The sequence below is a fragment of the Pholis gunnellus genome, assembly GCF_910591455.1.
Source record: "Pholis gunnellus genome assembly, chromosome: 7".
Taxonomy (NCBI): Eukaryota; Metazoa; Chordata; class Actinopteri; order Perciformes; family Pholidae; genus Pholis; species Pholis gunnellus.
The window spans coordinates 2,481,614-2,508,798 of NC_136533.1; the positions used below are offsets into that span (position 1 = coordinate 2,481,614).

Consider the following 27,185-nt stretch of genomic DNA (forward strand, 5'->3'; position numbering starts at 1 on the left):
TTGCAACAGCGGACTCAAGTTCTTCAGAATACGACAGTTTAACGAGCGACCGTGTTAACTGGTGACTTTTAGCCGAATGCGTCCGTGGTTTCGAGTAGTAATTTACGTAAATGGTTGGTAAAGATAATAAACAAAAATGAGTCTGGAATAAACATTGATTGGAGGTTTTTACGAGTACATTCGGCGGAGGGTCACGGCGGCGGCGGCCATAGCTAGCTAGTAATTGATAGCTAGTAGTAATTTTAATGGTGAAGTGTTCCTTTAATGTAAAAATAATTCATTGAAAAAGGAGCATGAACTGTTGTATAGACTATAAATATGTCTTGTTGACTATGTGACACCATCAAAGAAGTCCTAATAGCTACAGCACATTACTGCAAATACAAAGTTAAATGAATAAATATTTCTCCTCACAGGTTTGATGAATCCTGTTCAGGATGACCCTGATTATAACCAATGTCACATTCGATGTCATTTTACTCCAAACTGAAATGAAAAGTTGCCAATTTTTCCAATTTTCTTTTTTTAAAATGCGTTTGTTACCAACGTATTTGCGGTTTTTAAACTAGTAGCGCGTTAAAGTAGTTTGTAGATGGAAGCATGAAGGCTGCACATTTACATTCTGCGCTTACTTGTGTGATTTTGTTGTTACTTGTGTATGAAATTTACTGTATAAATAAAGCTTGAATTGGGGGGAACTTTTTTAGATTAACTTTTACGACTTACAGCCCAAACGACAAACTCTAGACAGGAAGGTAGAAGAGTTTTCAATTGGATTTTAGAGTGTTAAAACACAAGAAAACTCAATCTTTAAACAAGTACAATGTCTTCATTTCACCATCAAGCCTTCGTCAAACAGATCTTTATCGTGGAATCTTGCACTTGGACATCCTGCAGCGCATGTGTTGAGATTTGAACCTCAAGCGCTGACCTTCCTCTGGCTGTTGTTCAGTTCCTTGTCAGGGTCGAGTTAGCGAGCTCTGCTGTTCTGAATTAGGGAGGCGGATCAGGTCGTAGATCCAGCGGCAGACAGGCCCCGGCGGGGCTGCATAATGGTCCTTTAGAGAAAGATTGAAGGGCCGATTGATTTCACTTCAGGCTGAGGCCGAGCGCCGCCCGGACGCCTCATCAGGATTCACGGAGGAGGGAGGAAGACGGACGGCCGAGGGCCTGACAGCAATACAAATGTCAGCGGGCTGCACTCGCTCGGCGAACAGGCGGCAAATTAAAAAAGGCCTCTACTGTAAATAGAAACCTGTCTGAGAGGCGACGCTATCAGAGCGCTGCAGGTTTATCCATCAGAGAGGAAGTTTATTTAACAACACAAAGAACACGACTGAGCTTCTGATGCTCCGCCGGGTCCTGGAGACCTCGGATGTTTCCTGTTCGTCCGACGGCTGCGTTACAGATTGCCTGACGGACACATAAGCGTTTTCTGATCGGACACATCGAGACGCTGCAGGAAGGAGCCCTCAAACCCAGAAATGAGTCCGCATATTTTGGTTTTTACGGTTCCCTCGTCAATAGTTTTTTACTGAATGTGTTTTCGGTCAGATACCTGAAATAAGGTCCCAGCTAACAACAAGCTGAAGAGAGTCAAACGTTACTTTCTTCAGTTAATAGCACTATGGTGAGTTCATTTTTTTAAATGGCGTGTTTAAATTAGACGACTAAACTTCATTTTAAGATCATTTACTTTTGTCATGTCATCGGACGAGGAGATTGGAAATAATGCAGATGTAGAGTTAAAAACAAAAAGAAAGAAACTCTTTTCAAATCTGAACTAACTCGTCCAAAAAGAAAATGTGGAAAGAGAACCTAAACCTGCAAAACACTTACTTATCAATATCCACAGATTTCTGAGACAGATGGACCAATTTATGGATGTACAATAAAACAAATCAATGAAATGAATTACCTTTTAAACGCATTTTTTATTTATTTATGACAAAAAAAAGCAGCTATACAGTACGTCAGGATGTGTATTTATTATTTATTTCTTTGATTTGCTTTCGTTTTATACCAAACTCCCTTCTGAAAACCTCCTGACCCTCCTGACCTTTGTCAACAGCAAACATAAAGTCAAACATCTTATGTGGCGACAGATTGTGTGACAGCAGCGACGGATTACATCAGAAATCATTGAGATTCATGGAGGTGAGGCCGAGATGAACTCTCACACACACACACACACACACACACACACACATAACGTATACAGTAAAGGCTAAAAGAACTGCAGCTGCATGAGAATATAATGGGGATCTCCATTAGCATTAATGATGCATTGGGGGCTGAATGCAGCATCGGTTAGTCAGCTGCTGCTCCATTAAAACACATCAGCTCGTCTAATATACGTGTTTAATGTAACCCGCCTGAAAAACAACATTATGACGGAAGCTTTGTGGGTAAGAAGGTTGACGTCATCCAATTATGGCAGGAATAATACAAATGAATAACAACTGTGACGGCTTTATTCATACATGTGTTCCTCGTGTTATTGAACAAATCTAACGTCCTGCTACGACTGGAGGACTGCAATTTTAATTAGCTGCCTAATTAGACAGCCGGACAATAAGCACGTCGCACGCTCACACGTCTCCATCCTCACAACAGCGGCGCTATCAGCAGCTGAAAAACAATCAATGTGAAGCAAAGAAGAGGGTCTTTTACTTCCACGGATCCACAGAGGGCTTTTACTTTGGAGGGGAAAAACAACAACATCTGAGCACATCCGAAGCTCCATTCTTCAGTTTGGAGCCACTTCTGAGAAAATGCACTCCTTGTATTTATTTCAGGGTTTGATTTTTATCTCGTCAGCGTTGAAAACGTAAAGAAAATATTCTCAAAGTTTCCAGAGGTATCAAGTTTAGGAAGATGGATTTTGGGGGGAAATGTGTTCAACAGGAGGCGAACCTGCAGATGTAACAAATTCATGAACCTCTTTCTGAAGAAGGAACCGGGAGACACTTAAAAACACCAAAAACACAGAAGCAGATCTGTGTTGAAAGTATATGAGCTCACAAGTGCCTTTCATTTTTCAGTTGTTGGTCGTGAGGACATCATTCTTTTCATTGAAATGGAGAGTTTTCTAAAATATGCGCCTACATATAGACGATGAGGCGTGAGCGGGTTGCCAGCCGCCTATTTTATTGCACAAAATCTGAGTGAAAACGACCAAAAGATTTACACCTGCACGAATCGATCAGGTTCAAGCTAACATCCATGTCTGTACCAAAAGTCATCACTTCATCATCTCATTCTGTTCAACATTCATATGAAAGTCTTGAGTTTTGACCAAATATGTGTTTTTTATGTGAGGTCCCAATGAGTGTTGACCAATTTGACCAAAATCTAATCAGTTCATCCAAGAGACTGGAGATAAAAAGTGGACGCAGTCATCGTGAAGTCACTCTTTGGTCACTCTTTTGGTTTATGGACTAAATGGACTCTAAATGGACCATCATGTACTAAATGAACATCATGCTGTATTGAAGAAGACTTGAAACTTGAGATTGAGACCATAAACTCATGTTTACAATGTTTACTGAGGTAATAAATCAAGAGAGAAGTAGAGTCATTTTCTCATAGACTTCTATACAACCAGAGGAGGCGGAGCCTGATGAATTATAGACAAATGAGATGTAAAGATGGAGACGTTTTGCAGTGCGGAGGTTTCTGAAGAGTAAAAGCTCTTCTCAATCAGAGGACACGAGCTGGACGAGCTGGACGGCGTCCTGATGACAGCGCTCATTACCCTGAACACCGGACCTTTACTTCAGCCTGCTGAGCCCCGGTGAGGCCGGATGGGATCCCCGGTCTCACACTGAGGACAGACATCTGTGTGTTTTACATCAGAGGACATGAACCCCGTTTTTTTCCGCCGTCTCAGGGTGTTTTCCTGCGACAGTGATTGATGCTCGTCATTCCTTCGCGACAGCCTCGAGCTTTCTGCCCGGCTGAGCGACGACAGATGAAATCCATCTGAGGTGACAGCTCACGTCCGTCATCGCTCGCTCTGCGCTCTGATTGTCTTATTTAAAGTAAAGCTCAGTTTACTGTCATCTGTCTCTTTCCTGGACAATAAACAGCTTCGCCCTCCAGGTAAAATCCTATAAGACTCCTGCTGTCGCTGCTCCGTTTCCCCTCTCAGGATGAAGTCAGAATGACTCCAAGAGGAAATAACTCAACAACCAGGCAACTCAGGATTTAAATACATGTTTCAATACCTCAAATTAAAGAAGAGGGACAACATTTAAGACTTTTGGGTCGTCTAATCTCTGAATATTTCTCTAAAAAGGAGTTGATTCTGCATCCTGTCGACTCCAAGTGGATATATTTTACAACATTCACCATGTAAACACATGACACAGTATTAAGAGCAAGACAGTCCCCATAGAGAGGACAGGTCAAACAAACACTTTCACCCAGGAGATCACTGTTCATGTCCTGTGTTAACGTTGACTTATGTTACTATAGTTTTGTTAGTATACTTAAATAACAGTGGTTCCTAAACCTAACCAAGTAAATATAAAAACTAAATAAACCTCCAATGAAAGTTTTACTTTGAAAAGACACTTTGCGTGAAACAAGCGTAAACCGACGCGCCCCAAACGCTCGAGGGGAACCTAGAGCGTCAACGTTTGAGCTTATAGAGCCACTGACTGAAGTGAGAATGTGTTGACACAGAATAAAAACCGGCCCGCCGCTCGTCGTCATTCATTTTTAGGCCGATGTCCTGCAGTCTGAAACCGCCATAATACATTCAGGGAGAACCATAAGGCCTTAGTTACGTTTTTCAATCAACATAGTGAGGAAACATTTTCATGAACGTATCTGCAAAATGTTCACTGACAATATATTTCATTTGTTTTCCTACAATATCGTCTCACAGCAACTTGTTTTCCGAACCAAACCACCCGCCGGACTGTGAACCATGTCCTCTGGTCTTGAACGTTTTGTGACGTCAAACCTTCCACCCTGACCGCTGACCTCTGACCTCTGACCCCCGTGTGGCGCAATAATCCAGGAAGCCGGAACGTTTTCCCCCCAAAATCTCTGTGAAAAGAAAAATTAGTAGTACATACATAACGGTTCCTCGAAGAGCAGCTTGGAACATCAGCTGAGCCGAATATTAATCAGAATCGTGGGGATGGAGAGATATTCGACATGCTGCCTGCATCATTGAGAGACGCATTCCCCCCAAATGCAACCTGACAGATCTGGGATCTTTACCAGAATGCAAAATAGAGTCGACCAAAAGTTTGGACACGATTTTGAAGAGATGTTGAACAGTATGATGAGGATTCTCATGTTTTCTTCCATTGCTGCTCTCCACCTGATTAAAATGTTTTCATCTTTTTTCCTTTCCTTAATTCCCAAAGTCTGAAATAAATATCAGAGCCAATGCGCCAATGCGTCCTAATTTTAGCATCATTATTCATCGGAGAGACTTAAAAAGCAGCAGACAGCCAGAAATCGATTTGACTGAACTCCTGCGGTCGCTCTGAGCTCGGTCAGACCGGTCCGAGGACACCGTCTCATGTGTCCGTCCTGCTGCTGCTGCTGCTGCTGGCTCTGCGTCACAGCCAGCTGGTCCTGATGTGGCCGGCTGGCTTTTTGGCCTCATAAATAAATAAATAGATAAATAAAGAAAACAGCAGCTGCCAAGAACCTCATTTGGTGTCAACAGCGCAGGAGCTGGATCAACCACAAACAAACACACGACGCCTCGCCTCAGCTGGCCAGGCTGCCCGCTGAGTCTGCAAACAAACGCACCAAGGCGTCAAAGATTTAAAGGAATAGTTCACCCCAAAACAAAAAGAGGAAATGTCAACACACGTTCTCACGCCAATGCGTCAACTACTGCGGCTTGGTCAGTGCTCCTGAGCTTCAAACGTGTGCCGCTGTACGTACCGCTCTAGCGTCCCTCAATATACAGATGTTACATTGTGTCTTTTCAAAATAAACCTCCATCTTCACAGGAAGTTGGGTTAATGCAGCAAAACCACTTTGGACGGTTTAGGGAAACGAGGGTGATTGACATTAACTTGACTGACAGACGACTTCACGTTACCAGTGACTCTAATGAGTCACGTGACCAACGACACTAATGCCTAACGTGACTAACGACTGACGCGACCAAATGTCAATGTTTAGCGCTCCGAGCGCGTTTGGACGCTTCAGAATCAGAAACGGTTTATTGCCACGTTTGTTTGCACACAAAAGGAATTTGACTTTGAGATTGGTGCATGAAAATAAATACATGTGTAACAGTATAAAGACACAATTAAGAATAAAACTAATTGAAAAATGAATATGATAAAACAAACTGGTATTTGACGTATTGGGAGTGAAAGCGGGTTGAAGTTGTGATCAGAAAACATCGTTCTGTCTCGTGGCGTTAAGGAGAGTGGAGCGTCCCGAAACTGATTAACTAATTCTGTCACAGGTGGATAATCTGGAAATGCTTTAAGAATTTTCCAGTTTTGTTCACCTTTTATCAGCTTTCGTTCGGACAAAGTTTGCACTGATAAGCTTTCATTTTTTCCAGCGATCCGCTCTCCATCCGGTGAACACTATATATTGATTTATATTGTTTTTGGGGTGAACTGTCCCTTTAACGTTTAGATTCCATCCTCACTGGGCTGAAGACTCAGAGCGATCGTCTCGTCTCCGCCCAGAGGGGATTATGTAAAGTGCTCGGCTCTTAGGACGGTCCTTCAGTTCAGGAACATTGTCTCCACTCGTGTTCACCAGCTCAGTGGAGTGTGGAGAGGAGCTGCTGCATTATGGATACACAGTCGGATACCGAGGTACGCATGTGGGTGTTTCTCGCCCGGCGTGGAGTCGTTTGAGGAGGACGTGTACTGTGTGTGTGTTTTATGTGTGAAAGTCTGCTTTAGGTTGTCGTCACATCTTCAGTGTGTTTTACAAAAGGAGACGTTCTGAAGATGTTCAAAATACAGGTGCTGTTAATCTGCAACCTGGTCTCACTCCCAAAGTGTTGCAGACAGATGCTTGAGAAGTCGCAGAGAAGCTGCCGACGCACATGGCCCCGGCAATATCACACACTCACAGCAACAAATGTAGCACAAAAAAACAAAGAGAGAAATCAAAAGTTTAGTTACTTTTAGTGACAACGTGGCTGAGCCACAGGAGGTTACGTCTGTAGCTTAAGTTAGGTAATTTAGAGAGGCTACTTCTTTTATCTCAAACCATGATCCAACCCTAACCAAGTCATTTCTTATTCCCTAAACCTAACCGCAACTGTCTCACATTGAACACTCAAGAATCTCACGCATCAAGAAGACACTAAGCTGAGTAACGCCACGGGCTTCTGCCCCAGCGGCTAAATATGACGAGTAAGGATGAGATTACGTAATCTGTGACAGAACGAACAGAACACGAAGAAGACCAGATCAGAAAGAGACCAGAAGACACTCAGAACCGGCCTTAACTAGAGCTGAGGATAATTAGACCTGAGACTGTATGTAAGAAGTGGACTTTGGCTGTTTTGAAGCCTCAAGTTCGACATTAGGTTGTCGCCATCTTGTTATTTTGCAACCGGAAAGTGACACAAGAGCGTGGAGCTAAAGTGCAACCGAATGATGACTAAGATAATTCATGAAGTGAAAAACAGACAATGAAAGGGTTAACATTGCAAGACGAAAACAAGGACATTGAAGAAGACTTGAAACTAGAGATTGAGACTCATGTTTACAATGTTTACTGAGGTAATAAATAATAATTATAAAAGAATAATGCAAGTTTTAGGCTCTATTGCATTGGCTTCACTTATTTCAGAACCAGAGGTTGCCGTCGGATTCGAGCCAATCCAAACGGCTCCACGGATCCAAGAGGGACCAAGAAGACCCAAGAAGACCGCGAACCAAAACCAACGTGACAGAAACTGCAGGATTCCACGAGAACACATCGCTGTTTCAAAAATAAAAAAACCTTCTGATTTCACACCTGTTTGGTCAGACTGTAGGCGATGGTAGGATGGTACATTTGGGTGAAAATGGCTCATTTTGTTTCTTTCGTTCCCGCTGTTGAAGTCTTCTCTCTCGTCATGTTTTAATGTCTAGATAATAAACATTACGATACTATAAACGATACAGTTTGTGTCAAAGTCTTTAAAAGTCTTCAGTTTGAATTCTCTGATTAACGGATTAAACGGTAGATTAATTTAATGCGTAAAGCAGAGGTTGTTTTTTCTCACAGCGGGTTGAGTCGACGGGGAATAACCAACCCTGGCAGCCTCTCTGTCAGCAGCTGACAGCCGAGAGAAACTCCAGCAGCCTGTTCTGCATTGTAAGTATATTGTGTTTTACATATTATTTATATGGGCTGTCCCACTTTAACACATCCAGGCCTCAAACACTGACTGACCCACTTGCTGCTTTGAAGCCTGTGCCCCGAACACAAAGTAGAGCTGAGCCGGGTTGCTCGTTAGTTCTCTAAGTGTTTGGCCCCAAAAACTAAATATTGGACTTAAAATGTCGACCTGATGGTGGCGCTGGATGAAATGTCAGAGGATCACCAAATTCATTACGATTCATCCTCAGGGGAACATGAACGCTTGACAGGTAATCCATCTAAAAGCTGCGGAGACATTTCACTCAAAACCACAACAGTCCACCTCATGGTGGCGCTAGAGGACAAGTCAGAGGGGTTCATCTTCTGGGGAACATGAATGCACCAAATTCACAGCAATAGCATAAAATAAAATAAATATATAACTCAGACAGACATTGACTACTGGAGCTTGTTGTTATATTCAATTATCATCAGTTGAGAAACATAATCGTACATTTTCTGCATCATGATGCTTTTATTTGTGTAAACAAATTAAATAAAATTAGCTAAAATACATTTAAAAAAAAGTAAGTTGGTTGTTGGTGTGATATGGGTACTTTTAAGCTTTGTTTCTGTCACAAAACAACACAAAACCACTTAACAATTAAAAGACATGCAGTAGTTTTACAGGTTAACTGCTGCCTCTGCACACAGACCGTCACTGAATTATTCATGAGCGGTGACAATGGGCAGTGATTGAAACGGCTTTATGTATGTTGAGTTTTATCTGTTTTCACATTGCTGAGTTTAAGCTCACGTCACTGAATAATCAGTTCACTATTAATTATTAAATACACGTGGACATCAAACAGCAGCAGGAGCGATTCACTTGCTTCGAATTAGCATTTTTAAACACATCGCACAGCAGCTTTATTATTCATGTATAAGGGACACAGTTTTGATCTGGAGAGGCTGAATCTTATCATTTATTTGATTTTAAAAAAAGCAAAACAAGCAAGCAATTTATTTGGACTTTCCCCACACCCTTGACTACGATATCCTCCATTCAATACCTCAACACGTTGTTTCATAATTACCTTACAGATGCTGAATGTGTGAAACTGGCACGAGATCCTCAGCGTGCCTATTTAATAATACATAAATGTAAAGAAGAGCGATGACAGAGCAATAAAGCAGCTGTCTCGTGGCTAAATCGATATTAAATGAGGACATATAATTATAATTATATAATTTAAAGAGCAAAACTAAAGCTGTGAATTTGATGCTAAATGTACATTGTTGACTCATGAAGGCATGGATTGATACCGGGCACAAGGACCCCAAAGTGTCTGGGGTCCCCACATCTACAGAACGTCCCTCAAAGAGACACGTACCAACCAGGAACTCAACTACAGAGGCTGAAAGAAACTACAAAGAGACCAACGCACTGACTGAGAGATGCAAAACAGCTGCAACGAGACCACAAAGACACTCACAACAACTATGAAACGGGAAAAAGCTACGACAAGAAGACACAAACCAACTACAAAAGACACAAAACAACCACAAAGAGATGCAAAACAGCTGCAAAGATATACAGGGACACGCACAACAACTATGAAGATGGAGCAAAAGAACCATAAAGAGACAGAATCAAGAGATAAACTACAAAGTGTGTGTGTCTTGCTGTGTTGGAGAGGTGTTGGGGTCCTACTCATACAACATACTTGTATTCTACTGAAGTATTTTCCTTTCATTCTACTTCTACTCCACAAATTAAGATTTTTCAATTCATATGAAGTAATACAATGAAGCTGAAATGATTCGTTGATTGACTGAAAATTAATTGGAAACAAAAATTGTTCTGCATTCGTAGTAATGTTGAGGTTTGGATGAAACAAACACAGTGTGGTATTAGTACTTTTATTGAAGCCAAGGATCTGAATATGTCCTCCAGCACCGGCTGCATCACGTCATCAGAGGAGTCGGAGAGACCGGTCCTGAGTGAAGGCGCAGGTTTCTGATTTTCTGGCTTCTTTTGTGAGACACAACCTTCAGCAGGTCTAATTTGAAAACGTGCTGCGGCTAAAAAGCATTAGCATATGAAAAGGCCCGGCTCTCAGCGTCGAGGTGAAGAACACCATGAAAACACGTTTAACCCTTTCATCACTCAGATCCTGCACTGATCCCAAATGAGATGCGTATATTTTTGTTTTTGTTTTCCATCATTTCACCGGCCGGGAATGTTTACGACATTCATCTTCATGGCTGCCGCTCATTAGCTCCAGCGTTAGCTTCACCCCGACAATTTTAATTCATGGCCGAGCGAAGCAGCTGCCTGCCTCATTCTGTCTTCTTCCTCTTTATATCTCTCCATCCTGCTGATGGAAACCTCACTCTGTCGGGTCGGATCATTTCTCTGCCGTAATGATGATCTGGAGCTCATTTAACAACTTTCCCTCCTCGAGGGGAATGTGAGCCAAAGAAAATAGACGTGCTCCTTGAAGACTGTTGCTACTTAACCGAGCATTACAGCAGTTTTACATGTTTAACATCATTAACTATAAAGTTATAGCCTCTACAGAGAAAAAGAGGAAAGAAATACTTTTTATTTTTGACAAGCATTTTCTTCTTTTTGTCCTTTAAAAGGAGTTTTCAAAGTCTGATAATATTATTAATGATGGGTTTTGTCAAATCCTTTTTTTCTTTGTCTTGCTTCCATTTGATGGATGCTCAATGCCTAAAATGTGGAACTACGGTTCCCACAATGCCTTGGGAGATATACAGGAAAACAGGAAGTATAATGTTGCCATGGAGTCCGTCAGCTGTCGGCTACAAATCAATCGTTTCCTAAGAGGAGTATTTGTTTCAAATGTCACGACGTGGCAAACATGTTTCAGTTAGCCAGCTAGAGCTGCAATGTTTATTCGATTCATCTCATAGTCCATCGAGAGAAGATCGATTGTAATAATTTGAAAATTGTCTTTTTTTCCTTCTCCGGTAAACAATGTTAGTTCTGTCAGCACTGCCGTTGTTAGCACCGTTAGCTGCTCACCGCCATGTTGAGAGCCTTGAGAGGCAATAGATTTGCTCTAAATTTCGTGAGCTCCCTTGAGTAAAAGTAGAAAAGCATCAGCATCAAAATATGCGTTAAGCTCCGAAAGTAAAAGCAATGATTACGGAGAATGTTCCACATCAGAATAATGCACATTATACAATTAGATTCTAATTACTGATGCGTTTACATCTCTTATGTTGCAGTTGGTAAAGGTGAAACTATTTAAACTACTGCTGGCTAGCTTAATCTATAGTAATATATCATTTAAAGTAACTTTAAAAGTAAACTGTAAAGTGAGTAAAGCTGCCAGATAAATGTAATGAAGTTTAGGATTTCACTTTATCGTCGGCGTTGAGGTACAACTCTGTCTGCAGAGCAAACACACGGTTCCTCCGACGGCTCGGCTCAATGCAGCTAATTACTGACCATTTAGACGACAAAAGGCTCCAGCAGCAGAGATTTAATTGTTGGGTTGTTTTGGGGGGGGGGGGGGGGGGGGGGGGGAGCGCTGGATTTCTGCAGGTGTTATAGGTTGTACAGACGGGGGAAGAAGAGGGAAGAAAATTAGTACCTTTTAGAGAGAAACCAGGAGATGTGAAGAGAAGGAAAGACTGTTTCTGTGATTTGTTGTGCATCTGTTCTTGGATCAAAAACAACGCTGAGGCCCCGTTGCACAAGTCTGATCCAACAACACAACGCCTCCCAAAGCACTTTAACAGGATTTATGGGATACTTTCTGTTCTGATGATATTTCTTTGGCCAGCTCGATTGGTTTTTCTAAAAGCCGGGCTTCGTCTCCACTGGGGTTCTCCATCCTCCATCATTTTGTGATTATCAGGGAAGAGTAATAGGAAACAGCAATAGTGAGGCTGTGAATCCTGCTGGATGGAAGCAAGTCGATGCCGTTTATCGTACGTTGGGCACCGATCTACACCGCGGAGCCTCCGAGGCTACCTTTAGCATCTGTATGAGACGTGTCAGGCTTTCAACTAACTCCAAACCCGAACACAACGTCATTATTAAAACGGGCAGAGCAAAGGACGTAATTCAAATAGCAAGAAAGACGGCTTCGGGAGGAAACACTTCAAACTGAAGAGTTTATCACAAACATTCAACATAAACACGTCAGGAGATCCGTGGTTTTACCTGGACAGGAAGTGGATGAAAAACTGTCATCTGAGAAGACAATGGAGCTGTCCGAGAAATGTAGTAAAAAGTACAATATTTACCTCTGAGATGTAGTACAGTAAAAAGTACAATATTTATGTAGTCAACTGAGGAGTGGAGGAGAAAATGGAAATACTCAAGTAATGTACTTAAATACTAATTTGAAGGTACTTGAATGACTGTTGACTTTTTATATTTCATCTCAATCTCTCCTGAACCGTAAACCAAGAACTCAGAGTCTCTGAACAGAAGCACAAAAACTTTTTCATTACTATGATAAAAAAAAACTCAGGCTAACTTTAAGTTAATGTATTATGTATTATATATATAAATGTAATTTTCTAGGAGACAGAGTTTTGTGTTTTGTGTGTTTATCAGTTGTTGTTTTTTGCGTCTCTAAAAGCAAAGAGCGTGGAAATAACACCTGAAACGAATTAAAATGAAATAAAAAACCCCTCTACGAGTCCCTCAGTGAAACGACCTCCAGTTTGAAAAGAAATAAATCACTTGTGTGTTCGGCCACATAATACACATTGTCTGTTCCGTGAGCGGACTCTTTTCTGCAGCGTCTGCCTACAGCTCATATGTCACAGGAATGAAGACGTTAATGTCTCCGATGAATAAACCTGATATGAGTCAGTCTGCAGGATTTGCTGAAGGTATAAAAGTGTTGTTTTTTTTATCCTAGAGAGCAAACTGAAATGCCACTGAAATGCCACCGCTCTGCTCTCTCTATATTTGGCTCTTAATTTAGCACACGGCGGGAAAAAAGCGGTCGGCGGCTCGCCCCTCGTCTCCGTCTCATAATGATGTGTTTTAAATGAGCACAGGGTCAGAGGTCGGTTGAGAGGAAAAGGCCACGCAGAGCTGCTCGATCTCTTGCAGACTGTTATTGTGACTCAGAAGGCATAGGAGCCGAGGCAGGAAGTGACATCGTGTACAGGTAGAGTGCCCTTTAGCAACTCACTGATGTGAATAAAAATATGCCAAAACAATCAGACCAACCTAACAATTTATATTTCCTTGATTATCTCCAGTTAAACCACAGTCACAGAAAATCCTGCCCTCCAACTGGCTGCTAAAAAAACATGTGCAGCAGGTAACTACGGCAACAGTACTGGTGCACCAGGCTCCGTTTAACTAACCGGTGAAACTAAACTAACCCGCCGGTTAAATCAGGCGTCTTCAATCAGGGAGTTTAAAGACACCTGATTGCCAGAATCTGCATAAAAAAAAAATCTCTTCTTTAGAGTCAAAATTCTTGCCTCAGAATCTTCACGTTTTTTAGGTTTTCTTCATCCGGTGACAGCTTTCTGTACGTGTGAATACTCTGCAAACATGACCTGCTTACAGAGTATTCTGCACACTTTTAATGGAGCCATTTTACCCAGATGTACACAAAACCTAGGTTTAAACAAACTCAAGTCGTAGGCCACAGCGCAACTCACTGAACCCATGGTAACACACTTCCTGTTGACATCCCTCAAGGCATTATGGGAGCCAGAGTTTCCAAACGTAGAGCCGCACAAGATTCGAGCACGCAGACCGGCGTTAACGTGATAATTATACTCCAAAACACCAAAGAGCTGCAAACTAAATGTTGTGAAGAAGCAAGAGCAACGACTGCCATAAATCATCCTCCACAACGCAGAGGAGGGATTGTAATCATCTGTAAACTCATATCTCGTATTCATGGACTACTTTATTGCCTTTGTACTGTAAAGAAACAAGTCAGGTATTAAATGCAATATAAGGTTGAATATCCTGGAAACAATTTGATTTGGCTGCAAAATATTGACTCAAATGTAGGTTTCCAGTCTTGATGCTAAGCTAGGCTAACCCCGACCTGACTGCAGCTCCGTACTCAACACAGACATGATACTGATATCCGCCTGAACATCTCAAACACTACCTGCATCTCGCAGTGCTAACAAAAGTGTGTCCGCCCCGCGAGTCATTGCGGCTCATGCTACACTCCAAGTCTCATGAAAACATGGACAGTATAGTTTTGACCTAATCCTGCAGACAAACACACAACAAACCAAAAACATAAACTCCTCTGAAGTTATTAGAACATTTGCCAAAACGTGGGAACCGTCCTCTTTAAATGAAAAGCGTGATTCAGAAAAATTAGCATCGACTGCATGTGAACTGCTGGTGAGTTCAGTGTCTGTGTGTGTGTGTGTGTGTGTGTGTGTGTGACAGCGACAGTGTGATGACAGGCAGCAGGTTTACAGCTGATCTGCAGTCAGGCGGGAGGATAGCCCCGGGGACGGTGGAAGGGGGGGGGGGGGTGAGGGGTTAGTAGACCAATCAGCAGCAGGGAGCTGTCAGGACCAATGAGCATCAGCGCTGCAGAGGATGATGGGACAGAGAGCAGATCTGAACCGGGATCAGCAGTGAATCCTCGTCACCGAGACGCGACTAAAATCTAAATCTCAGCTTCCGATTCAAAGTCAACTCGAGTCTTTAAATGTCAAATTAAATTAGAAAAGCAAAGAATGATTATTTTAATATCAGACACTCTTTAATATTTCTCTCATTATGTTCTTACGATTGGGTTCCTATAGAAGAGCATCACTCTGTTTTAGTTTGAATATAAAAATGATGAACGATTTCAAGTTTGGACCAACAGAGGGTAAAAAAAATCTTCAACTGCAAAGATTGAGGGTAAAATATAATGTTTTGCACTTCACGAGCTGAACTTGAGTTGACGGCAGAACGAAGGCTCGGTGTCGCCGGGACGCCTGTCAGCGAGCATCACGTCCCGCGAACCCCCCCCCCCCACCCCCCCCCCCCCCCACACACACACACACACACCTCTCCCACTCCCTCCACAGCTTAACCCCAAAATGTCATGACGGCGCTCGGCTGCCGCGAAGAGACGATCTGAGGGAGCCGGTTGACGATAATCTGGAGGAACAACGTCAACGACGACATGCTGCGACACCGACGTACCCCTGGGGGGGGGGGGGCGCAACACGTCTTTTCTGTGTTGACCCAGTCCTGCCGGCCTGCAGCTGGAAAACATCAGGACTGACTGGTGCTGTGTTCAACACTGAATGGATCCAGTCATTCTTTTTAATCTGCAAAACTACAATTTCTGTTCAAATGGGACTTGTGGAAAAACAAAAAAAGGACTTGCAGACTTGAGACTTTTAGTTTGTCGACTGCAGAAATAATATTCAGAGGTGTTTCCTCATCAAGTCACAAAAAACAACAAACTCAGAAAACAGTTGATCTGACAGTCACTGCAGGTGAATGAACACGTCTGGATGGATTCAGTTCATTCTAAAGACAACAGTCCGTGTTTGTGTGTCAGAATGTTTCTTTGTTAAAGTCACAGATCATCACAGTGTGTTTGTCCTCGGAGGTGAAGGAAGCCGTCAGATAACCGATTTATGCGTCATCTCGTCAGAGTTTTACTGGATTCGTCCTGTGGTTCTGGTGCAACAGACGAATAATTCAATTACAAGATTATATTATGGATCAAAAAACACCCTGAATCCTCTGTGCCGAATCCTAAAGTCAGGAACAGCCGTGAAATGTGAGCGATAACCTTAAAAAGATCCAAATAAACCGTACGAAGCAGGAAGAAGAAGTCAAATAAGAAGCTGAAAAGTCAAAAGGCAACCTGGATTTTCAAGAATACACCTAAAAAGTCTCAAAAGAGTTTCGAGAAAACCTGTGAAATAAAACAAATCCTCCAGAATAAAAGTGTGAAATAATTCTCAGGTTCCAGAATATCCTTGAAAGTCAAGGCTAATCCGGTAAAGCATAGGATAACCATGAAATGCCCAGAATAAACTAAATGACATCCACAGAAATCAGAAATGCCCCTTTAAATGTACAGTTGCATGAATATAAACCGTGGGGCAGTGATCTAGTGGTGCTTTGATGTTTTATTAAAAGGAAACAAACTGAAAACAACAGCAGGAGTTTGATGTGTGAGATTAAACCGACGCTGAAGGACTCGTCCAGGTTACTTCCTCCTCACAGGAAGAAGAACCGTTTAGCAGGAAGCCGGAGGCACCGAGACTCGATTGGCTGGTCAGGCGGGAAAAAAAGCTGTCGAAGGATTTTCTCTGTTGTGGAACTCGTTTTAATCTGTTTAATCAAGACAGAAAGGACCCGAACCTCAAACCAGCCAACGGATCCGTTTGAAATCTTAAGAAAAGTTTCGGGTTAGAATAACTCGTGGAAGAGCCGTAATCACAAGTTCGGTGTTTTGGCCGTCGCCATCTTGGCTTTAAGCAACCAATTATGTGACGTTCTTATTTTGTGGACCTTATTTCCTTTACTCAACTTGTTTCCTTTCATATCTTCTCAAAGTGTGTCCTTCCCTCTCTCCTCATCTCATTTCCTTTCCTTTCCTCTGCTCGTTTCCTTTCCCCTCCTTGTAGTCTGAATCTTTCAGCAGATGAACAGATAATAAAAATGGCAGCCGTGCACGGCGAATCAAGAGCTGCCGACACTCTCACTCAGAGGCGTGACGGCGAGCAGCAGAGCGGAAGCGACGAGTGTGGGAGTGCAGAGGAAACACAAACGAAGCATGAAGTGTGTCCAGAGACAGAAGAAGAAGGAGAAGCAGAAGCAGAAGAAGAATACTCCTCCGACCGACTCATTTAGGCAGAAAACGATTCGCATCTGCAGCCCAATAAATGTCAGGCTATCCGTCTGCGCTCGTCAGCGTTGCTTCCTGTTGTGACTCATCAGCGACGCCCCTCACAACACGTCAGAGAGGAGGAGAGCCGGGCCCCGAGGCTGACCTGGAAAACCCAGGGAGCAGAGAGCAGAGAGCAAACAAACACTCCACCGCGTAGAAGCCGCTGAGCAAGGCACCTCACCTCCAAACTGCTGCAGGAGAATCATAAGCTTCCAGCTACAGAGATGTTTTGTCCTCGGGTTGATGCTTTCTCATCAACATTTCTTCATTGCTTATCTGAGTCCATCAGAAACATCTGCTGCAGGTTGTTCCGGTCAAATACTGAGTCATATTCAAATATTCAGTGTGACTCAAAGTGTTCCTGTTGTTGTTGTTGTTGTTTTTGAATAAATCTCAATATTTCACTCCGGACCAACCAACACGTCAACACCCCTAGAGCCATGCTGCTAGCGTGTGTGTGTGTGTGTGTGGGGGGGGGGGGGGGGGGGGGGGGGGGGGGCACAACAAGCTAAATTTCCTTAATTTATAAAGTACATATTTACAAACCTCATAACGTCTCTAATTAAGACTAAGTCTAACACTTACAAAATATATTTTAATTATTCATCAGCTCCCCAGTTGCTTGGTTTTTCAAAACTTAAGTTTGTATTTTAGGCAAAATATTTCCCAAAGCTCAGGTTTTTCATTTAGGAGTGATTGGACTAATGCTGTCATAGCGCATGTGCACTGTTGCCACGGTAACGCTTCCCTCACATCATCATCATCGCTGACAGCATTACTCTCGGTGTTAGCGAGCAACAAAAGAGAACACTAAAGGAAAAAAGAAAGTCCAAACCGGAGAGAAGATGAGAAAGTGAAGTCAATTACGCAATTACTCTCGTTACGCAACTCCTTTGGGGGGCGCCGCTGTCCATCAATCCACCAATCAGGAGCTGAGTCAGTTATCGCAGAAAGGCGAGACCTCCGTTTGAAACAAGCTGCGACTGCTGCTGTCGAGATGAGAGGATGGAACTTTATTTGAGGTGTGTTTACAGCCGAGGAGAGAGAGGAGATGTGATCCCTCCTCATCTGCACTCAACCACTGCACTCTTGTGTCTGTCCAAAGCCAATCTCTCATTCTGCTAGATATTGTGGGTGGCCAGTTATGGCGGCGTGCTCAAGAGCCTCTCGTGGTTGCGGTGACTCTAACTTTCTCAAAATACCTTTTATTTGCCTGTTTTATTGTCTTTCCATCAACTGCCTGCTGACCCCTCACTCACTACTCTTAACTGGCCCCCCGGTTGGAAGGGGCCGCTAGTGACGTACAGCTGAGTGCATCTCCGACTCCCAGCCGCTACCCTGAACCCACAGTGGGAGAATACCAGTTTGAGGGAACTACCAGTACATACTCTGCTGCAAACCTCTCGGCCGCTGCTCTGCGGCTCACCTTTACTGTTTTTGGACTCTGTTGCTGCAAAGCTGGCAGACAGCTTGGTGAATTTAATTTAGCTTTTTGCAAGTATAAACGTATGATCTCGAGCTGATTGCCTGAGTACATCGCCGCTTGTGTTTGAGTTTGGATGAAGTGTGTTTTATGACACTTCACAGCCCATTGGTCACCGGTTGTTAGTTGTTTCATTTACTGTTGTGTATAGAGAGTTAGTTCCTTTAGCGGTAGGCTAACAGTTCACACACTGCTGAGTACCTCTCTGCTGGCAGGCAGCTTGGTGTGCGCTAACCCTAACCCCAATTATTCATATCTGACGACAGAAAACCCAGATTACATCCTCTCTCCCCCTAACAAACAATGTTGTCTTCTTTTAACCACGACCACCAGGGTTGTTTATCTTCATTATCATTAATGATTTGCCTATAAAATATAGTTCCTGATGCCCATCAAATGTCTTGTTTCCTCCAACCAACAGTCAAAAATGCAAGTTTCCTCACACAAGACAAAGAAAAGCCGATAATCTTCAAAAAATGTTGCCTGAAAAATTACTTGAATGGTGAATCAATGACAACAATAGCTGCTGAATACATTCAAATATTATTCTCACAATTGTTTCTCCAACCCTTAATTAAGTAGAGAAGGGTTTGTGCACAATACTCAAACATAATCATAAGAAAAGAGTCAGGAATATTATTTGGAAGACATATTTACAGGTCACATGTTTTAGGGACGAGGACTTGTTGTGTTTGGACCAGGCTTCATATATAAAACACCTGCCAGCCAATCAGAGAGGAGCATTTCCCATTAATAAAATCCTGCGATCTAATTTCTGCTGTGTCAGCGGTTTTGGAAAACAACCAGACTCTACATGCTGAGTTCAGGAGCGACACGACAAGCGAAAAAGATTTGTTGAACGGGGTTTCTTTTATTTTGTCCATTTCCCTCGTCTGTTGGTGATGAAACCAGCTGATGATGATCTGCAGCGGTCACGCTGACTCCACAGCGGTGTGAAATTTCAGATTATTATACGAGCTCCACTCTGAGCTTTTTTTTATGGGTCAGATATCTTCACCTTGTGGCACGACAACGACCTTTTTTATCCGCAACGCAGAAATAAATCAAATGGACAGCATAGGCCGAGAGCTGAAATCTCTCACTGTGAGACTGTAAAGGTCGGAATACATTACAGCTAAAGGATCCGTCCACCATGAGTCCAAAAGTCAAAGACACTGAGTTATAAACCAATGACTCACACGAAAGTTATGGATCTACTTTCAGTTGATAAACTGGTCAATTAGCCCACGATGGTTTCAGCTCTAATTAGATCGGTTAAAGTCTGTTCAGGTCAAACCTTGAGTAAGTGGCGACAAGTCAAGTCATGTGAGACAAGACAAAGTCTTAAGTTTCAAGTCTCGTGTCACTGGGGACAAGCTTGAGTCAAGTTTTACATCATCTGATACTATTCCAAGTCAAATCTCAAGTCATTTTAACAAGTTTAAAACAAGTCTCAAGTCAGTTCAAAAACAGGTTTGAGTCCAGTTTCAGGTCATTGGAGACAAACTCGTCTCAAGTCCTTTTGAGAGTCTGAATCGAGGCTCAACTCAACCTGGTTGTAAAATCGTATTTATGAGATTTTCATTTTTAACTATTTGTACAATACAACAATAAACAGTCAAATAAAATATTACTCTCCAGATTACTACATTGGTAAGTCAGTTTGTAGGTGTCTCACACACACATTTGTCTGGTTATGGTCTGACAGTTTCTCCAATAAGAGAGTAGGCAATTGAAAACTGGATGGATTACAAATTGAGGCCATCAAAATGAGAATAAAGCACAAAAAGCTTTATTAACACCGACAAAAAAAACAATGAGGACGATGGCTTCAGACAGCTTAACGAGGTCGTTATTATCAGGCGCTCTAATGAATTGCTGCTACAATGAGCAAATCCCCCTTGATTAAAAACCATTATCCACCCTGTCCTCCATCTTTTCAGAGCGATCAGGTAATCGAGACAGATCAGCCGGCGGACGCCTCCAGCTTACACTCATAAAATGAAGGTGGAGCGGTTTCACCCACATATTCATTTAGGACGCTGATATGATACGAGGCTGCTGATTGGATGTGATGCTGCCGCTCAGACCGAGCTGTTCAGGTCACACTGTCGGTTAATGAGACACACAGGTCAGACTGGCTGTCTGTGATTGGCTGTGGGACCCGCAGTGACATCACCTGCCACTGGTTGACAGGTAGGATCAGATTCAAGAGTTTTTGCAAGTTGTGGTGTACCATCTAGACCCAACCATGTTTCGCCTCTCTTTAGCTCCCTTACAGCACCGTTAGATGAGAAATGGAGTCCGTTCACGTCAATAAAACGATCGGAAATCACCAGAACATGGTCCAACAAAAAGACCACGTAAGCACAAAAAAAAATGGTTCATGACTTGGTTTCAATCCCGCAAAGTCTTGGTCTTGTCTCGGTTTCAGTACACTCTGGTCTTTGTCATGACTTTGGTCTCGGTAGACTTGGTCTTGACTACAACACAGACCTTCAGTATTTGCATAACGAGTCCAAGTCAAGTAAAATTTATTTGAAACTAGTGTCATGTCAATGGAGTCAAACGTCCATGATTTTGAGACGAATCAAGTCTTCAGCAACGAAGACCTAGCTCAAGTAATCGGAGACGTGTCGAAATCAAGTCTTGGGTCATTCGAGACAATTTCAAGATTCAAGTCACTGGAGTCTCAACTCAGCATCTGAGGCTACAAAGCTTTAGGAAAGCACTTCTTAAAAAGGAAACAAACGATGATGCATCAACGCTCAAGAAAAACAGAAATTTACCTCACACATTAGTTCATCTTCTGTACCTCATACTTCGACACCTTCACCAGAGCTAAAGTCTTTTCTTTTGTCCCACAGATGATGCGTTTATTCAGACACATGAACCATCTGCTGCTCGCGTGAGCGCGGATCGGTGTGATTTCACGAGGCGACGCTTCCGAGAGTGAAAACCCGCCTCAACGTTCACACGTCTTCAGACTGCGCAGAGATCAGCTGCCTGAAAACTAGGTGAAACATTTCTGGAGAGCTTTCTCTCAGACTCACACCACAGGACTCGCATATGGAAGAATTTCTCAACCTGGAAAACGTTTTGTATCATCAGGCACGAAATATGTCAGTTTTGGGGGAAAGGGGGGTTTGCTGATCGTCATCACCCCCATTCTGTCAAATCAGAGGGAATCAGAGAAAGAAAAACAGGGAAACAAAGAGAATCATTGACTGGGATGATGCGGAGCCGCAGGAGGTAACAAATGCTTCACATTGTCTTTTAGGGAAGTCTTTCAAGAATGCAGGATTCACTGAGCTGTCGTCAGCATCTGATCGGGTTTCAGTGACGTGAACCTGCTCACACAGCTGTGGACAACAATGAATCTCACTCTACTGCCAATTTATTAGGTACACCTGGCTAAAAACATGTAACCAGTACATCAATGCTGTTTGTTGTGGCTTTGGTGGTGGAATGTAACTAAGTATTCAAGTACTGTACTTAAGTACAAATTCAAGGTAGTTGTACTTTACTTGACCGTTTCAATTTCATGCTACTTCACAACATGTCAGAGGTAAATATTGTACTTTTTACTACATTTGTCTGACAGCTTTAGTTTCTTATCAGATGACAGTTTTTCATTCCCTTCCTGTCTACGTAAAACCACGTATCTCCAGATGAGTTGATGTTGAATGTTTGTGATAAACTGAAGGATGAAGTGTTCCTTTATGTGTTGATGTTGAATGTTTGTGATAAACTGGAGGATGAAGTGTTCCTTTATGTGTTGATGATGAATGTCTGTGATGAACTGAAGGATGAAGTGTTCCTTTATGTGTTGATGTTGAATGTTTGTGATAAACTGAAGGATGAAGTGTTCCTTTATGTGTTAATGTTGAATGTTTGTGATAAACTGAAGGATGAAGTGTTCCTTTATGTGTCGATGTTGAATGTTTGTGATAAACTGAAGGATGAAGTGTTCCTTTATGTGTTGATGTTGAATGTTTGTGATAAACTGAAGGATGAAGTGTTCCTTTATGTGTCGATGTTGAATGTTTGTGATAAACTGAAGGATGAAGTGTTCCTTTATGTGTCGATGTTGAATGTTTGTGATAAACTGAAGGATGAAGTGTTCCTTTATGTGTTGATGTTGAATGTTTGTGATAAACTGAAGGATGAAGTGTTCCTTTATGTGTTGATGTTGAATGTTTGTGATAAACTGAAGGATGAAGTGTTCCTTTATGTGTTGATCTTGAATGTTTGTGATGAACTGAAGGATGAAGTGTTCCTTTATGTGTTGATGATGAATGTTTGTGATAAACTGAAGGATGAAGTGTTCCTTTATGTGTTGATGTTGAATGTTTGTGATAAACTGAAGGATGAAGTGTTCCTTTATGTGTTGATGTTGAATGTTTGTGATAAACTGAAGGATGAAGTGTTCCTTTATGTGTTGAGAAAATCCTTCTCCTTCTTCAGATAAACTATTTAATCCAGAAACATATAATATTATAGTGCAATACTGACATCGATATTTGAAGTACATTTTGTTGATAATACTTTAACTTCAGTAAGGTTTGGAATCCAGGACTCTTACTTGGAGTGGAGTATTTTTCATTGTATAGTACTAATACTGTTACTGCAGTAAAAGATCTGAGTACTTCTTCCACCACCGGAAACACCTCTGATTCTGACCGACAGCGATACTTCTCTTCTTCTACGCTGTGAGGCAGCCGAGTTCTCATCCTCCCTCTGATCGTTTATGTGGAACGATGTGGGAAGAAGGTTCCCTCTGTTTTCATTCCTCCCTCTGTTATTCTCTCACCTCTCTCATTTTTTTTGGGCCGAGCCTGCAGCGAGCTCACAAACAGAGACTCTGTGGCTTCTCTCTCTCTCTCCCACGCAGAGATGGAAATATATAACGCAGCGGCGGCAGCGACCGTCGCAGCAGAGCGTCCTCCTCCTGGAGGCCGAGGCCGGGCTGCGTGATGTTGTGCGAAATGGATGTGCAAATATTATGCAAATACACGGAGAGTATATCACGGCTTCGGATGGAGGATCTCACCTCTGACACCTTCAGAGAACGAGTTTCATCAACAGCAAAAAAAGACTCCTCTGAATCAAGACAGCACAGAAACTGAGGATTTATCTATTCTTAGAGCTGGGACTTTATATATATTTAATATTCTTTGAGTAATGAAGGGTACTAGTAATATCTCACTTAAAAAAAAGACACAGTAGTTAAGTAACTACATTTATTCAAGTGGTGTACTTAAAGGGCAGCCCCATTATCGTTATTAATATTATTTCTTTTACGGTTTTTATATCATTCAGTGATGGTACTAATGTATTTGATTCAGAGCATATTCACATGTTGGTGGAAGTACGTAGGATTTAGCATCAAAACAAAAAATGTCCAAACTCTTCTAAAAAAAATAAATAAATAAATGTTAACCCGATGTAGGTTTCTGCATGATGACATTGAGATATAGATAGATAGATAGATAGATAGATAGATAGATAGATAGATAGATAGATAGATAGATAGATAGATAGATAGATAGATAGATAGATAGATAGATAGATAGATAGATAGATAGATAGATAGATAGATAGATAGATAGATATATATATGTAGTCAGCGTATTACCTGCAGTAGATGGCGCTTGGAACGCTCACAGTTTAGAGAAGCTAAGCTAACGTACTGCTGTGGACGCCACATTAGTTCGGATCCAAATGTCACTCAAAAACAAACTAACCGATAGAGGCTGTGGTCGAGCAGCAACTCCCGTGTTCTGCTCGGTCATGTTACGTTTGTCAACGGGTCTTGTGGCTTTAAAGAGAGTGAAAAGAACAGCGTCAGAAAGGGATGACCGACAGCGAGGTGAAGCAGTTCAAATGTTCCAAACATGGCGCACAGTTAAATTGATATCGATTTTTATTTTATTTTTTTAAAGGCTACAATATGTTTTTCCACAGCATGTATCTTGCCATCACACAGCGCTTTCTGACGGGGAACTGAAGCGGTTATATTACTCTCTTCAAAGCCACCAGACTCCATTAATGAAAATAGTCATTTTTACCTCGCAGATACACAAGAGTTTAAAAAACTCGGAAAAAGAACGCAGATGGAACCGCCCTTTAAGTTAAATTTTGAGATACTTGTACTTCACACTTTTATTCTACTACATTTCAGAGGTAAATATTGTACCTTACACTCCAGTACGTTTGAAGCTAAAGTTGCTTTTCAGGTGAATATGAATATGATTCTGTGTTATTGATTTAACTCCCCGAATGAATGCAAAGTGTTTAGCATTAACTTCACCGAAAAGGACTTCTGATACTTTGACTGAGAACACTTTTACTGATAGTACAATACATAAAATAACTGCCGTTTTCTGCCTCGTGGAGTACTTTCTGTAAGAAAAATAACTTTTATAGACATTTTCAATGCAGAGCTTTTACTTGTGATGAGATGTTCATATTGCAATAAAGCACAAGTTAACAACCCCTGAAACTCTTGACCTTGCTGACCTCCGGTGGTTAAGCTTCTCACCTCGCTGCAGTGATGTACAGGTGTACTCCAGGACCCTGTGACATCACTGGTGGGTGTGGTTACAGGTGCAACGATGCCCACTGACCACACACACACACACACACACACACGTCGATGCTGTGGTTACACCCAGTGAGTTTGCACGTCTGCGTCTAGAAAACTTGATTTGAAATGGCGGAGTCTTGATTTTAAATGTTAGCGGCTACAAACCAAACTCCTGCGGTCCGTCAGGCTGCAGCCGAAGGTTGTGACGGCGCTGGTGAGCGGCAGCAAGGTGAGGAAACCTCTGCATCAGCAAAATCTGGCTCCGGCTCCCTCTCCTCTCCTCTCCTCTCCTCTCCTGTCCTCTCCTGTCCTCTCCTGTCCTGTCCTGTCCTGTCCTGTCCTGTCCTGTCCTCTCCTCTCCTCTCCTCTCCTCTCCTCTCCTCTCCTGTCCTCTCCTCGCCTCTCCTCTCCTCTCCTCTCCTCTCCTCTCCTCTCCTCTCCTCTCCTCTCCTCCCCTCCCCGAGGCCTCTCCAGCTAATTTTAGCTAAGTGATGTTGTTGGGCCTGTTCTGTTCTCATTAAGCCGGCCGGGCTGCAACACACACACACACACACACACACACACACACATCACACAGCTCATCGCTAATTTAGCGCAGTGGAATTTGTTTTCTGTCACGGCAACAGCTGCGATCTTTTCTTTTTTTTATGTCTATGAGGAAACAACATACGTCTGAAAACGTTATCCAGCTCCGAGGGAGGATGATGATGATGGAGAGCTGGAGACTGAACATGCTTCCTCCACGACGGAGAAACATTTATTCAAGTGTATTGTCTGCCAGCAGGTCTCCCTGACTCTTCACCTAAACAATATAGAGGAAGAGTAAGTCACCATGAAATATCTTCCTTCACTTTATGACAGACTAGTTGTACGGTGTTTCAAAAACAGAGGATCCTCCTGATCAAAGACAAGACAGACATGAATTAAGACCTTCTCTGCTCAGTTCAGGTAACAACCATCGGTGAAGTTGCAGTATGATTGATATGATAACTGTTTGATTTTTCGTAATTGTAACCTCAGTGACAAGTCTCTTAACCAAAATCAAATTATATTCAGTCTCATCGGATTTTGGTAGAAAAACTAGTTCAAGCAAATCAAGTTCAGGTCTGTGGCGGAAATCAGGTGTCAAATCGTTTCATTCAGTTCAAAGATTCGTGGTCACTGATTGTGTGTAAAAGACCTTTAGCGTGAACTGACTAACTGATAAAACACAGGCAAACTGCTTTGACGCCTCTACTCCGACCTCGTTTCATGAAACATGTCAAAATGATGGGTAATGAGCTCATGTTGCAACAGGCAACTTTGGTTGAACGGACCTTTAATTAATAATGAGGCAGGCGAGGTCGGCCTGTTTATGGAATTATGTTTAAAGAAATCCCTAGGGACATGTTTAACTCTTAGAATTAAATCTGCTTCTTCTACCGCATTACAAATCCTGAATCTAGAATCAATTTTAACTACTGCACACAAGATGTCTCCGACTTCTCAGTAGACGTGACCTGGAAGCGTAAAGTCTCCAAATCAAACTTGTGCACGCTTCAAACCGGACAAACGACCGGCTTCCAAACACAAAATCCAGGTGAGAACACAGAAACGCTCCCTCGTCAACAGATGAATGTGAAAAACAAACTGCACATTCTGTACACTGACGCTCAAACAAATAAATTAAATGGAACTATGGCACTCGGCTTGTGGTGCTAAAACATTTTTTTAGGCGCCATCTAGTTCCATTGTAACAGAGAGAAGGAAAAACCATATGTCTCTCGCTCACAATGTAGATTTATAAAAAGAACTTCAGGTTTCAGGAAAAACACATTTTTTAGGGTGAACTTTCCTTTTAAAAGGCCAAACTTCCTGTGTGACAATTTTATCTTGAGACGGACTAGGACTCTCCTGATTGGGTGCAACATAATTTGCAAGA

The 27,185-nt window shown here is 42.3% G+C and overlaps 2 protein-coding genes across 2 annotated transcripts in view; one reads left to right on the forward strand and one right to left on the reverse strand.

Annotated features, from left to right (window-relative positions):
* LOC306698478 (E3 ubiquitin-protein ligase TRIM21-like) overlaps nt 1–27,185 on the forward strand; it is a 281,779-nt gene that overhangs the window by 166,156 nt on the left and 88,438 nt on the right. The gene's annotated exons all lie outside the window — the stretch shown is intronic.
* LOC306698472 (metabotropic glutamate receptor 8-like) overlaps nt 1–27,185 on the reverse strand; it is a gene marked incomplete at its 3' end in the record, with an annotated part of 98,747 nt that overhangs the window by 71,094 nt on the left and 468 nt on the right. The gene's annotated exons all lie outside the window — the stretch shown is intronic.